The sequence below is a fragment of the Marmota flaviventris genome, chromosome 11 (assembly GCF_047511675.1).
Source record: "Marmota flaviventris isolate mMarFla1 chromosome 11, mMarFla1.hap1, whole genome shotgun sequence".
Taxonomy (NCBI): Eukaryota; Metazoa; Chordata; class Mammalia; order Rodentia; family Sciuridae; genus Marmota; species Marmota flaviventris.
In genome coordinates, this window is record NC_092508.1 from 118,553,688 (window position 1) to 118,559,371 (window position 5,684).

Below are 5,684 nucleotides of genomic sequence, written 5' to 3' on the forward strand. Positions count from 1 at the left end.
TAGACAATGTCCTTAAAGTGAAACCAGCCTGCCTGGCTGCATTACATACCCCTTGCTATGTTCAGCTGTGCCCTTTGCTGTGTTCTGCTATCTGCATGCAGGCTCACAACATGTGGCTGGATGGTTGAATCATTACTGAATCAGATATCACCATGAAAAAAAAAAAACAGAAGGAGAATACAAGGTATACGAACTTCAAGAGATAAATAATAATAAGCAGCCTTAGGTTCTGAATTGTGCTATCAAAAAGTCAGCAAAAAAAGGGGCTGTTAGTGAAAATGCATTGAGGTAGATTATTTAGAAGATTAATGGTGCGAAGAAGAAATGTTTTTCAGTAAGATTATTTGAGTCCATGAGCTGCTAGGAAAAAAAGATGGAAGCCATTGCTGCCTTCAGTAACAAGTTCCAGGGTGGACTGTGGGTGTGTAAGCCTTGTGGGGAGTGAAGAAAGGGACCATTAAAGAGATAATGGTCAAAGAACCAAGAGGCCAGCATATTGGGTAGGATACATACCTAGATTCTGAGGTTATTAAGAAGGATTTACAAGGTGTGGACAAGATTAAGGCTATGACAAAAAAATGCTTTCACAGAATAAGAGAACAAGAGATCAGCCAACTGCAGTGGTAAGGGAGAGAAGAGAATGATTGTTCTGGACCATGTCTATGTGTCCCTCAAATCAGCTCTGTGCATCCTCTGGCACCCAAAGACTTCCTTCTGGAATACTTCAAGGGAATCCCTTATTCTGTAGTTTCTGGCAGGATCCAGTCAGTAGTAAGCTTCTCAGTAGATTGGAGGAGGAGTGTCTGCATACTTACTCCTCAGACGGCATGAAGCTGTGTCCCTTGGCTGAAGGTCACTGATCACTTTAAAGCAGCAAATTCACTATGAGTCTCTTGTTCTGGTATCTGATGTCAACTCATCCCCTAGTGCTCCCTTGAGGGGATCACTGTAACTAGTCCAGTTTTCTCCACTATTCCTACTGGTCTCTTTATGTCCTTCTCTTTATGTATTTTTGCAAATACTCTCTTTTTAAAACATTATTTGATTTTTCCTCCTGTGAATTTGCTATCTGTTTCCCTTACTGGGATTCATCATATCATGATGGGGAATCAGATACTGTGAGCATGAAATCTTGAAAAAGAAGGTGGTGAGCTACTGGTTCATAAGTGTTGGTATGATGGTGAGAATTAAGGAGACACCTACTTCGCCACCTTGCTTTCAAATATGTGGCAGATGATAGGGAATGAAGGCTTCAGAGGAATCAGTGTCATTAAGGATCACCATGTTTCTGTTAAAGGTCCTAAGTAAATAAAAAATGGCAAAAGGAGAGTTGAGGATGCAGGAACAATGGAAAGAAACAAAGGAGGGCTGTCAACTTCTTAAGTTCTCCAGGACCAGGCCACAATTGCTATCTGGCTACTGACACACTATTCCTCGAACATGGGAACAATGAGCCTGAAAATAAAAATCACCAGGGCTACTTAATCCTTGGTTTAAAAGGGTGGCAGAAAAGAGGGAACAATGCAGGTTCCACTTTCAATAGTCCAGACCATGATCACCAGAAGTCATGGCAACACAACCCTCATTTAGCATGGCTATAGAGTCCAGACAACAGTTCCCATGGGTCCCAAAGATAAGAACACTGTGCCAAAATAGAAATTCATTGGATTAGACAAAGGGAAATGAAGTGAATGGAGAGGAGATGGGAATTAGAAAGACAGTAGGATGAATTGGGCATAACCTTCCTATATTCAAATATGAATACACAACTAGTGTAATTCCATATCATGTACAACCACAAGAATGGGAAGTTATATTCCAGGTATGTAGAATATGTTAGAATATATTCTACTGTCATATATATCTAAAATGAACAAATAAAAAAAGAAAAGAACACTGTGCCCTTGGGTCCAGAAGGCAGCACATAAAACCAAAGAGGATTATTCTCCAGTCTTAAGAGGTAATGGCATTTGCCTTGCTAAGTTTGAGACTTGTTTGAGACTAGTCTACACCTACTCCCTATTTCTCTTTTAAAATGGGAATGTTTATCCTCTAGCTGTCTCACTATTGTAATTTGGAATCATGTATCTTATCTAGATTCACAGTTTTACAGTTGGAACAATGGATTTTATTATAACTCAATTATTACCCATGTCTGATTTTGATATTTCAATAAGACTTTGAGTATTATGTTTTAGAGTCAATTCTGGAGCATTAAGAAGTTGAGGGCTATTTAGATGGAATGAATGAGTTTTGTATACAAGAGTCCCAGTTATGGGGGGCAGAACACAATGTTATACACTGAATATTTTCTAATCCTAAAATTCCTAGGTTGAAGCCTAACCCCTAATGTTATAATATTTTCAAATGGGTCTTTTGGGAAGTAATTGGGTTTAGATAGGATCACAAGGGTAAGACTCCATGATGGAACTAGTGTAATTGTAAGAAGAGAAAGAGATTGGAGCTCACTTTGTCTCTATTGTGTGAAGACACAGTAAGAAGTCACCATTGATATACCAGGAAGAGAGACCTCACTACAAACATAAAAAAACAACCTATCAGCACCTTTATCTTGGAATTCACAGACTCCAGAACTGTAAGAAATATAAGTGCATTGTTCATACCACCCAATCTATGGTATTTTTATAGCAATCCAAGTTGACAAATACATCAGGCTATTGGCCAATCATAAAGCAGAAATTCCAGAAGGTATAGTAAAAGAAACATAGGGGAAAGTTGTAGAATTGAAACATATCTGGTTCACAGAGAATAACAGTAAGAGGATTTTAGATGGTAGTAAATGCATGAAGAGGTCTGGACTTCTGTGAATGATGGGAGTAAAGGCTATTGAGGCATATGAGGAGTAGTCCTAATTTTGTTTTAAGAGCAGATGAGCTTTGGTTGCAGAATTGCATTATGATCTTTACACTTCAATTTGTTAATATTTCTGAGGTTATAAGCAGTTTTTTTTTTCACTCAGAAGGCCACTGGTCAGTGGTCTAGTTATAAGAAAAGATTATGAAAATTATTTGGCAAATAATAGATTTTAAGATATTGTAAGAGGCTGTAACATGTTTAATGCTGTCAGGAAAGAGCTCAGGAAAAACAGGGTCAAAGATACAGAAGGGAGAAAGTAATCAATAACAAGTCTTCTCCAAGGGAGGGGATAGGATGGGATACTGAGCATGGTTGATAGGTTTGGATTATTCCATTCTGACAAGAAGAAGTATTCTACTAAGATGCCTCAGGATCTATTGAGAATGACTGAATCTACATTTTAGGCAGTGAATGATTGTAGCCTTCTATAAATACTAATAAAACAATGAGTTAGTGATGATGCCCTGAAGTAACAATGATTTGTGCTGGACAGTTCTGTATTTTCTTTGGTATATTTCTTGTTCATCATTTGATATGCCCGGGGATTTTTACTTCTTTCCTCTGGACAATTTTGAAAGGTACAACAGAGGTGTACAAGACTGCAAATCTTGCCAATAATCTGAACACTCAAGGTAAAAAATCAGGGCTCTACTCAGCCTCTTTTCAGTCTTGGAGAACAACTCTCCATGTTGTGATGATGCCAAGGAGCTAAAAGCTCCCTATGAGAGAGGTCCTTAAATGCTTGAGTCCAAACACCATACCATTATGCTTCTTATAGAATATGATTTTATTTCCCTGAGCACCATTGACAAGGGAGGCTACTAATTACACTAGCCTCCACTAAAGCATTATCCAGGTAGCATGCAAGAACAAAGACAGGAAGTCAAAATCAAAAGTCCAAAAGATCATAAGGCCAAACAAAATGAATTGGGAGTGCTGTTATTCTCCTAAAGTAATTGAAAACCAGAGACCCAGCAAAATAAATAAATAAATAAATATATCTAGGCAGATTTCATCCCCATGTCTAAGCTCCAAAACAGAGAGTGTACAAGTCAGAGGGAATGTGGACTGAGAAATATTGTACAGGAGAAGGACAATGAAATAAATGAGGGATTATGTTATAAAATAAGAAATAAAACTTAAATGGTAAAAGGACCAGAAAACATGACTCCATCGTATCTACAAGAATCATGCACCATGAAAGATAAAAAGAAACTCCCCAGCCAAGCACTATGGTGCAAGACTGCAGTCCCAGCTACTTGGGAAGCTAAGGAAGGTGGATCAAGAGTTCAAGACCACCTGGGAAAAACCGCAATATCCCATCTGCAAAGAAAAAGGAGGGTGAGGAGGAGGAGGAGGGGGGAGGAGAAGAAGAAGAAAAAGAACAACAACAACTCCCAAGAAGCCTAGGATAAACGAGCAAGACATATTCCTGCTAGGTTTAGAAGGCAGAGTAGAGTGGAAGAGGTTGAGTTGAGAAGATAGGAAAGGACCTGGCATTTCCACATGAGCATAGAGTAGCAGGCTATTTCCAAATGATTCCTTACATCAGTGCTGCTAGTATTCTACCAATGGTCAAGGAAAAGGTATTTATAAATTGAAGATCAGGAATGGAGCTGCTATTCCACAAGACTAATTGTGTTCCTGCAATACAATAGCCAAAACATGACACATACATATAGTAAAACCTGGATGAAACTTGATTAGTGTACAAAACCAGGCACACATTTCTTTTGAACAAATATCTCCTACAAAGGAGATGGAAGAAGAAGCTGACCTGAGTCAGGAAAGGGTTTCTGTATAGCTCTGAGACTCAGAGATCCTGAGGTTGAAAAGATTAGACTTGGTTCTATAAAACTGTGGAACCTGAACCACATAGTGGAAAGTGTGAAGCTGGATGGACAACTCTAGGTATTTGGGTAATTCTATAGAGTATTCCTCAACATCTGGGTGCAGTCTCACATGGCTTAATGTCTCCCCATTAAGTTTAATCTGATTTGGCATCCAAATGCCAGATTGGCACTAAATCCGTTCTTAAACTCTCAGGGATTCTTCCATGCTCCCTTACATAGTCAAAGAAACAGAGTATCTTCCATAATCCCAAAAGTGGTTTTCTACAAAGATCCATTTCTAACAAAGGAAGACCTGGGTAACAGCTCCCATGGGTGTTACTGCTCCTTCTTAGTCTATTCTTTCAACCTGCCCTTCTAATCCCAACCAAACAGAACCATTTCCAGCTATATCCTCAGGTCAGCCAGTTTCTTTGAAAGCCACCTCCTCTGCTTAAGAGTCCGTGCACCAAGCACCCCAGCTACAGCATTTAGGCCTCTGCACCAGTGTTCCGTGCCAGAGTACTGGCATAATACTGTGCTAGAACTCACATGCTACCTGCCTGTAACAATACCCTCACCTTCCATCTTCCTTCTACAGTTAGAAATAACTGGAGAATCAGTTGCTTTTCTCTTTAACCTCTGAAAAGCATTTCCTTCTCTCCAAAACAAAATATTATTTCCTATAAGAAGGCCCTGGAATTTTGAGACACAAAGAAAAAAATTGTCTCCTGTCTGAGAGAGAAAAAACAACAACAAAAAAGACTCAGACTTTAAAAACAAAGCCCTTTATCCCTTTTCCGAGAGTGGTGTTAGAAGGAGTAATCTCCATCGTCCCTTCCTTTTGGATTAGTAAACCAGCTCCTCCACACAGCCAAGAGCAAAAAAGACACCTTTTTGTCTTTGACTGAAGGAGTAAAAATGTAGATAGAGCTATCTTTAGCAGGTCACCCCACCAGTAGTGTAAACTCAAGAAGC